At 51.4% G+C, this 10000-nt stretch overlaps 1 long non-coding RNA gene across 1 annotated transcript; it reads right to left on the bottom strand.

The window, feature by feature from the left end:
- Positions 1-2311: 2311 nt before the first annotated feature.
- Positions 2312-9618, bottom strand: LOC115304795. The gene is made up of 3 exons (XR_003914609.1): positions 8762-9618; positions 7999-8092; positions 2312-2713 (listed from the first exon to the last, which is right to left on the bottom strand). It is a non-coding gene; the product is annotated as an uncharacterized LOC115304795 (long non-coding RNA).
- Between the last annotated feature and the right edge of the window lie 382 nt (positions 9619-10000).

Genomic DNA, 10000 nt, shown 5'->3' with positions numbered 1-10000 from the left:
GCTGGAAGGGTAAAATGCACACCAAATCTCCAAGACTTAGTAACAAAAAAATAAAAAGGAATGTAAAATATTAATAATTTTTAAAATATTGAGTACATGCTGAAATGATAATATTTTTGATATGCTACATTAAATCTATTTAATTGAATCTATTAGTGAAATTACTGTCACCTGTTCCTTCTTTCATTTATTTATTTTTTACTATTGCTGCCCAGGCTCCACCCTCCGAGATTCTGCTTGAATGTGTCTGGGGTGAGACCTGAGCATCACACTTCCTTTTTTTATGTTTATTTATTTTTGAGAGAGACAGACAGACTGAGTGCAAGCAGGGGAGGGGAAGAGAGAGAGGGAGACACAGAATCCGAAGCAGGCTCCAGGCTCTGAGCTGTCAGCACACAGCCCGATGTAGGGCTCGAATTCACAAACCATGAGATCATGTCCTGAGTCAAAGTCGGATGCTTAACTGAGCCACCCAGGACCCCCAGTTTCTTTTTAAAATTAAAAAAAAAATTACTTATTTTTGAGAGAGAGTGAGCAAGAGTATAAGCAGGGGAGGGGGCAGAGAAAGAGAGGGAGACAGAGGATTCAAAGCAAGCTCTGCACTGACAGAGTCCAGTGTGGGGCTTGAAGTCATGAACCGTGAGATCATGACCTGAGCCAAAGCCGGATACTTAAGCAACTGAGCCACCCAGGTGCTCCTTGAGTGTCTTTTTAAATTAAATTTGTGGCTCACATCACATTTCTGTTGGCCAGGATTGGTTTAGGCTATTACCATGGGAATAGTAGTTAAGGCAGAGCAAAGACGTGGGAAGAGAGAAGTTGAGGGAGCAGAGACCCTGTGGGAAGGAAGGATAATCTTTGTGATGTTGAAATAACCAAGACTTAGTAGCAGAGTTGTTTTGGAGAAAGTGCCAGTGAGCTAGGACAGAACAGTGTTGGAGAAACGAGGATGAATGGCCCAGGGCAATAGAGGACAGTGCCTCAGAGGGCAGTGGGTGGTACGGTTTGATGACAGGATATTCAAAGCTGGGGACTTTCGGGAGGAGGGCGGGAGAATAGTGTGGAAGTAGTAACGAGGATCAAAAGGGGTATCTGTTCCACCTCCAGGGCTACTGGTCAGAAGTCTAGGGGGAAGCATTTTGCTGCCACGTGACTGGGCTGCAGAGGGAGGTTTGTCGTCAAGGGGCACCCAGGTAAGAGCAGGTGGGGAGAGGACGTGGGAAGAACAGGCACCTTCGCGGTCAGGATCTCTGAGGTCTTGGTGTAGGGTGTGGGGCAGAGGAGCAAGATGTGGGGGGAGCTGGGCCTCCGGGGCTTCCTGCGGTGACTGACAAACGGGGTGGAGGGGCTTAATGCAATCAGCGCACCGGGAGGCCGGTATAGGCTGAGTATAGGAAGTGCAGGGGAGCAGGGGGGCCTGGGGTGGGGCTTCCTTCCTGGGAGAGTCACGCCTCCCTCTGCCCCTCCCCCACAAACGCTGTGATCCATCAAAGCCATCCTAGGCGCTCTCAGCTCCTCGCTGGGTGATTTTTTTTCCAGCCAATAACAGCTTCCAATTACTACTCGGAGGCAGATGTCATAAATGTGGGTATTCACAGAGTTGTCTCTGCTCTGCTATGGACCGGAGTGACCCACTGCGTGCTGTACCCCCTCTCATTCTTGGCAAGTCCAAACCAAAACACACAGTCTTACTCCAGACCTGCGCCTCTCAGCCCTGAGCACCACACTCCGGGGAGGTACCAGCCAGAAGCCACGCCCCTGCCACCCATCCCCCACCAATGCAAACCGTTGCTAGGTTCTGCCCATGATTTTATGCCTCAGCAGCCCTCAGTCTACCTGCTTTTGACCGTCTGCACGAACCTCTTCCTCGTGCATGAGTCTGTCCACATCTCTGCTCTCCTGTTATTCTCCATGTTGCCCCTACAGTGAGATTTTCAAAATTCCCGCCTTTTCATGCCATTCTTTTCAACCTGGAAGCCTGCAGTGGCTCCCCACTGCTCTCAGGACAAAATGTGGTCTGCCTCTCCACCCCTCCAGCCCCCCAAACCCAACCCCGCAACGGCCTCCAGCTCTCCCAGATCGCTGCCGCCTCACTCTCAGACCGCCAGCCCTGTCTGCCCTCCCTCTGCTCATATGGTCAATAGCCGTCAAGGGCTTTTCACTTGCTACTACCTCTTCTCGGAATGCCTTTTCCCTCCGCTTCACCTCATTAACTCTTACTTTCCTTTCAGATCTCAGCTTGGCCATCCCTCCCGTAAGCTCCCTCGCCAGATCACATCTCCCTTTAGACATCGTGTATCCTTTCCCTTTAGCTGCAGCTTTGCGTTTATGATTCTTTGATTGGCATTCATCTCCCTTAGGAGAGCACCCAAGGGCGTGGCCCCTTCATAAGAGCTGGCATCATGTCTGTTACTGACATGGATGAATGAATGATTCAAGATGATTCAGAAGCCCTTAAATGCAGGGCTGTTCTGATCTGGTATGAGATTTCCACGGCTCCGGAACTCAGCTGCGGTCAGTAAGTGTGTTCATGGCCCAGGCTTCGTGGCAGGCCCTGGCCAGGCTTCCTACGCCCTGCTGCTGCTGCAGAGCCTTCGGAAGACTTTGCCGGAACTGCCTGGGTTGCTTGTAGGCTAAGGCGAGTCCTCCGGTAGCATCTCACACTTGGGTGCGAAGACTTGTCTCTCGCTAGCTCCAGCAGGTGGAGAAGTCTCTGTAGAAAGACAGACCTCAGCGTTCTGGGTGGGTCCCCTCTCCCCTTTCAGAGACTGGGCGCCCATCTGCCGCATTCAGGGCAGCTCTGGATGGCAGGTAAATAACAACAAGCCCAGCGGGAAAAGGCGCCGGAGGAAGCGAGGAAGCGTGAGCACGCTCCTGGTGGGTTTCTGCCTATTAGGCCCATCTTATTAAAGGGGCCAGGGGCGGCAGGAACCACGAGAGAAATAGTACTTCTCGTCTGGAGCAGCTAGGTTCTCTCATCCCTCAGCCCCCCGAAATGTTCTCTCTCTACAGTCACTTGATCTGCAATGCACAGTGAGTGACGAAGGATCAAGCCTCTAGGCCAGACTGTCTCCGATTTTGGCTCTCCTGGGTTCAGGGAGAGGGAAGGCAGCAGACGGTCCACTAGGGGCTGCCTGGGTGCCAGCAACCTGCCTGTGCTGCTGTTGGAGCCCTGGGTCTCTTTTCCTGTCTGCCCTTCCCAGCTCTCTCGGCTGCTGACTCCTCGCCATCTGACCATCTGCTTACTCTGCCCCCACAACCACCGCACATTTCTGCCTTGCTGACGCTCGCTGTGCCGTTGGAGGCCCATCTGGCTTAGACCTTGGGATGTACCGAGCCCTGCCTCCCTCCTGCTTTTCTGACCTCTGCTCCTTGGATGCCCTCTGTAGGCTCTGCTCGCTGCTGCTTTGGACATGGTGGAATGATAATAATGAGGCTTGAAGGGTGCTGAGGTGGCTTGGTCAGTTAAGTGTCCGACTCGGCTCAGGTCATGATCTTATGGTTTGTGAGTTTGAACCCTGCGTCCGGCTCTGTGCTGACAGCTCAAAGCTTGGAACCTGCTTCAGATTCTGTCTGTCTCTTTCTGCTCCTTCCCTGCTTGACCCCCCCCCGCCCTTCCTCTCTCAAAAATAAAGTAAAATAGGGGCACCTGGGTGGCTCAGTTGGTTAAGCATCTGACTTTGGCTCAAGTCATGATCTCACAGTTCATGAGTTCAAGCCCCACCTCGGGCTCTCTGCTGACAGCTCCTGCTTCCGATTCTGTGTCTCCTTCTCTCTCTGCCCCTCCCCCACTCATGCTCGGTTTCACTCTGTCAAAAATAAATAAATGTAAAATAAAATATATATATTTAAAAAAAAACAAGGTTTAAATGGCCAGAAGGCCAGCCAGTGATTGTAAGTAGTGTACCCACACCAAGCAGGGCTGCTGGGTGGGTGAAATTTTTTTTCCTAATCTTAACACTTACCCTGTTATACTGAAATATCTACTTCTGTGCTTTTTCGTCTAGTTAGAGTTCCTTGAAGGCAAGAGCTGGGTTTATCTTTATGTCCAGAGTGTCTAGAATATAGAAGTTATTACTAGTAAATGTTGGTTGAACTGAAGTGAATGGAAGAGAAAAGTGCCCCAAGGATGCTGTTCTGAGGTCGGCCTACCGGCCTGGCCCTGGAAGAAGGACACGGGATCACTTGTGGTCAGCAGGGCATCCTTTCCATGACAAGGGGTGTGGGCGGGAGGGGGGCCCTGGACCAGGCAGGAGGGTGATCTACTCTGGCCTTGCTACAGAGATCCCCTGCGTCTTCCTGGGGGCTTCACCAGCCCCCCACCCAGACCCTCCATCAAGTCTGTGGTTCCAGCTGCGAGAATTTATTTTTATAAAAAATTTTTTTATGCTTATTTATTATTGAGACAGAAACAGAGCACGAGTTGGGGAGGGACAGAGAGAGAGGGAGGCACAGAATCCAAAGCAGGCTCCAGGCTGGCAGCACAGAGCCCGACATGGGGCTCGAACCCACGAACTGATCATGACCTGAGCCGAAGTCAGACGCTTAACCAAATGAGCCACCCAGGTGCCCCCCAGCTGTGAGAATTTATTTCGTTCTGACAAGAAATGCAAGCAGGACTAGGAGAGGAGTAAGTATTGGAGGACCATGTGCTCCCAGAACTCAGTGCAAGGTGACACTCTGACATAAGGAAAAAGAGATGGTGGCTTTATCACTGCTCCCTCTTTCCCTCTGTCTTCCTTCCTACCTCCCTCTCTCTCTCTCTCTCTCTCTCTCTCTGTCTCTGGCCCTCTCGCCCTCTCTCTTTCTAAAGTAGGCTTCATGCCCAATGCTGAGTCCACCCTGAGATCAAGACCTGATCAAGAGCTGGATGTGTGGGGCGCTTGGGTGTTTCCGTTGGTTAAGTGTCCAACTCTTGATTTTGGCTCAGGTCATGATCTCACAGTTTGTGAGTTTGAGCTTGGCCTCAGGTTCTGTGCTGACAGCAAGCAGGGAGTCTGCTTGGGATTCTGTCTCCCACTCTCTGCCCCTCCCCCACTCGCTCTCTATCTCTCTCCAAAATAAGTAGGGGCGCCTGGGTGGCTCAGTTGGTTGGACCTCCAACTTTGCCTCAGGTCATGATCTCACAGTTCCTGAGATCAAGCCTCCTATTGGGCTTGTGCTGACAGCTCAGAGCCTGGAGCCTACTTTAGATTCTATATCTCCCTCTCTCTCTCTGTCCCTCCCCTGCTCATGCTCAGTCTCTGTCTCTCTCAAAAATAAACATGAAAAATATTTTTAAAAATAAGCACTTAAAAAAAAAGCTGGATACTTAACCTCCTGGAAATGTTCTATTATACAAAAGTATACTTAGATATGAAATAGGTATAATTTCATATATAGTCTCCAGAAGAATGTAGATGTAGTGTGTGTGGATATGTATATGTATATACACATATATAGCACATATACAAAACGTGTATGTATACACAAATGCAGATGGACAGACAGCTTGAATGTGATGGCATCACGTGATGGAAAAGAAAGCAGTGGCCCCAGTACTGTAGGTGACGGAGGGAGCCGGAGGCTGGCTGGCAGAGGGTGTCTGATGCTCCAGGCTGGGGCTTTTAAAGGGAAGAAATGATAGATGCAAGGGTGTAAGTGGGGGGGCAGGAGTGTCTTCAAATAATATTTGCAGTGCAATTATTTTTTGAGTTTTGAAAGTCAACAGAATCCAACATCTAATTGGCTTCAATTTCCTTAACTGGAAAATGGGATAATAATGCACATTCCTCGTGGGTTTATTGTGAGGATAAAATGTGGGCGATATGTTTGAAGTGCTTGGTTTGTGCCTAGCTCCACATACTGAGTTTTATCCAAGTGTGCTATTATTATTGGTGGCGGCTGTGGTGTCCCCGTTGTGTCCCTGCTGCTGCCACAGTGCCCAGCACCACACGGGGCACACTGTTGGCCCTCTGGCCATCTGCAGCCAGCATCCGGAAAGAACCCCATGATAGCATCCCTTGTCTGACTGCCTCTAACTTCTTGGTTTATGTTGCGTGCCCTTGAGGCAAATTTTCTGAGACCTGGTGACTGTAAATCCTTGGAGGTGTGCAGAGAGGTTTTAGGGAGCAAAGGTCCCTGTCTGTTTTCTCACCTCCTCTCTCTTGCCTGGGCCCACATGGTTGGAAAAGATTGGGGGGAACACCTACTTACTTGCTACACTTTATACATACTACCTGAAAAAGCCAATCAGAATTGCTTACTTAAGAAAATATCTAAGGGGTGCCTGGGTGGCTCAGTCAGTTAAGCACCCAACTTCAGCTCAGGTCACAATCTTGGGGCTTGTGAATTCAAGGACCATGTCAGGCTCTGTGCTGACCGCTCAGAGCCTGGAGCCTGCTTCGGATTCTGTGTCTCCATCGCTCTCTGCCCTTCCCCTACTCATGTTCTGTCTCTCTCTCTCTCAAAAAGTAAATAAACATTAAAAAAAAAAAAAAAAAAGGGAGGGACGCCTGGGTGGCTCAGTCCGTTAAGCTTCGGTTCAGGTCATGATCTCATGTTTTATGGGTTCAAGCCCCGGGTCGGGCTGTATGCTGATAGCTCAGAGCCTGGAGCCTGCTTAAGATTCTGTATCTCCCTCTCCCTGACCCTCCCCTGCTCGTGCTGTCCCTTAAAAATAAATAAAAAACATAAAAAAAATTTAAAAACATAAAAAAAAACTAAGAGTCATTAGGGCTGGGGTACCTGGGTGGCTCAGTCAGTTAAGTGTCTGTTCAACTTCAGCTCAGGTCATGACCTTGCAGTTGCTGAGTATGAGCCCACCTGGGCTCTCTGCTGTCAGCACAGAGCCCAGTTCAGATTCTCTGTCCCCTCCAGCCCCCCACCCCTGTCCTTTCCTGCTGTGCTTTCTCTCTCTCAAAATACATAAAAATTTTTAAGAAGAGTCATTAGGGCTTCTCCTGTTCATTGTGTGCATTTTGTTAGCATTGACCCTGCAGCTACGCTTGAGACATCTGCTCTAGTGAATGTGTCCTTCTGGGATGTTCTGAAATGTTTCTACTTGTATTTAGAAAATCTGGCTTAAAACTCGTTGGTTTAATGTTCTGCATCCCAAATGCTATTAGTTGTCAGTAAAACTAACCCTGCCTACGCACTCTTCTATTCTTGATATATAAATAGGTTCAGCTGCCTAACAATTAAACGTACTATATTTTGCACATGCACATTCCTCAAGGAGACATTTAGAGGGTAGATAGCTTTTACTGTGATGATGCTATCTGGAAACAATCTTCCTAACTTTCTTCCCCCAAGTGGGTTTAACTTTCTTGAACAACGTGGGGGTTAGGAGCCCCGACCCCTTGCAGTCAAAAATCTGCCTATACTTTTTGACTTCCCCAAACTTTACTAATAGGCTATCATTGTCTGGAAGCCTTAGCAGTAACATAAACAGCCCATTAACACATATTTGGTACACTATATGTACTCTATACTGTATAATATGCTGTATATACTGTTTTCGTACAACAAAGTAATCTAGAGAAAAGAAAATGTTCATTTAGTCTTAAGGAAGGGAACAATACATTTACAGTACTGTATTTCTTAAGCAAAACCAAAACCAAAAACACAGCATATAAATAGACCTGCATGGTTCAAACCAACGTTGAAGGGTCGACTCTGTTTTGAAGGGTTGGAGGAGCTCCTTGGTGGCTCAGTCGGTTGAGGCTGAGCGTCTGGCTTCGGCTCAGGTCATGATCTCACAAGTTCGTGGGTTCGAGCCCTGCGTCAGGCTCTGTGCTGGTGGCTCAGAACCTGAAACCTGCTTCCAATTCTGTGTGTCCCTCTCTCTCTGCCCTCCCCTGCACATGATCTGTCTTTCTCTCTCAAAAATATTTTGAAGGGTTGGCAATGAGACTTTTGGTCTGCAAAGCCTAAGATACAATCTCCAACATGCACAGGAAATCCAGGATCAAATTTCTAGCACATCTTCATGGGGACAGGCCCAGGACCAGCTCCTACCTGTCAGAGAAGGTCTGCACTGCATGCTTTATATCATACATGGCCACACATGCTTGTAGCTGTGAGAAATCCCGGTGACAAAGAGAGTAAAATGCTAGAGAAAAGAAAAGATCAGTGGGGTCTGAGAAGATGAAAATGTAGTCTTCAGTAGAATTAGTTATTTGATAAGGTTGAAGGAAGGAGCAGGACTTTGCATATACCAAGGCCCCTGAGAGGTCTGCCTCCCAATCCAGAAGGGGATATGGCCTTAGGTTAACCCTTCAGAATTTCCCTTCTGGGCTGAACTGGGAGTTGAATAATAATAATACCAAGCATTACATGGCACTTTCAGATATGAAGTTTTATTTATTTTTCCATACGATACAATAAGGAAGGTGGACTAAATATCACCATTCTTTTACAGAGAAAATGGAGCAGCGAGAATGAAGACACTTGTCACTTATCGTGGGTCCTCAAGCTGGGTCTCTGAACCCTGACCGCACTCTGCTCTCTTGTATCCAGGGTTGCTTTACCTGACACCAGGGTGTAGGGGAATGTGCGGTCTCACATTACAGCCCTCAAGATACCCAGGTCCACTCTAGTCCCTGTAGTTTACTGGGTCTGACCTGGCCGGGTCTCCTAAATTCCCCGCCTGTTTTCTCCTGGTAAATGTGAGGGCTGAGTCTGGACGGTCCCTAAAGCATGGCCCAGCAGGGGAGAGCTCCTTTGGAGGGCCAAGGACTGGAGATAGATTGAGTATGGTGTGCACAAGGGCACTGACTACCTTAGATGGCAGTGAAGGCTGGCAGCACAGAACGAGAGAAAAGGAAGCACCCGCGGGTGATATAATGCCGAAACGTCATAGGTCTCCATACTTCGAAGGTAGGGCGTGCGTTGGAACTCAGGCGACAATTTGGTAAAATTCCACGTTCAATTAAAGAAAAAAAGAGCCTAGGTCTTTCCCTTTGGCATAGCCAGGGGCGCAGAGTCCAGGGCGGAGGAATCCGGCCAGACCAGTGGAGGGCTCCACCGAACGCAGGCTCCGCTGGCCCCGGAGCTGCCCCGGCGCCCACAGATTCTCAGATGGGAGGGCGCCGAAGTGCGGTCCGCGCGCGTCCTCGGGGGCTCGCCAGCCCCAAGCCCGCCGGCCGCCGCCGCCGCCGCCCCGCCCCCACCTCCGCCCCGGTCTCTCCCTCCCGCGAAGCTTAACTGATCTGCAGGCGGGGGCGCGGGTGATGCGAATTCCTAGAAGCCATAGGCGGCTGCCCAGGATTTAAAGTTAGGCTCCTCCGAGGACCCTGGAGGTTGGCGCTCACACCCCGCCTCCAGGTCACACACAGGGCCCAGGGGGGCGTGGGCAGGGAGAACCCCCACTCACCGTCCCAGTCCCCCCCGGAGCCCGGAGCCCGTTTCCACTCAGTCCTGCCAGTGCGGGCGGAGCGGAAGGGGACTGCAGACGAGGCTGGGGGCGGGGAGGCGGAGGAGCAGCGGGAGGTGGCGGTGGCAGGTAGCCGCGGGCCGGAGAGGAGGGGCTGCTTTGCCTCCTCTGGGACACCCGTCCGACCTCCGCCGGCTCTGCCGGGAGTGGGGCCGGTGAGTCAGATCTCCGGCACCCGCGGGTCGGGCTGCTGGCGGGGTAGGGGTGGGGGTTGGGGGGCGAGTCAGGAAATGACATCAGAGGCCTGTGCCTGGGGACGGGAGGTCTGAGCCGGGCCGGGGCGGCGGGGGCGGGAGGACCTCGGCGGAGCCTCGGGCCTCGGGGCCGGAGCCGGGCCCCTTCCTGGGGGAGTTTCCTGCCGGGTCCGCCCTCCCGCCTCTCCCCGCCCCCTCTCCGGGCCGCTCCTTGTATGGTCTGAGCGGCGCTCTCTCCCCGCCCCCTTCTTCCCTCCCTCTTCCCTGCGTCCCTCCCCGCCAGGCTGGAGGCTGCTCCGGACCCGGACGCAGAGTCCGCGGACCCGGCTGCGAGGCGGCCACCCGAGACGCGGCGCGCACGCTCTGGCCCGCGGTGAGGCGCGGGGAGCCG

Source organism: Suricata suricatta, chromosome 2, assembly GCF_006229205.1.
Source record: "Suricata suricatta isolate VVHF042 chromosome 2, meerkat_22Aug2017_6uvM2_HiC, whole genome shotgun sequence".
Taxonomy (NCBI): domain Eukaryota; kingdom Metazoa; phylum Chordata; class Mammalia; order Carnivora; family Herpestidae; genus Suricata; species Suricata suricatta.
This window is presented reverse-complemented; position numbering and strand designations above follow the sequence as displayed.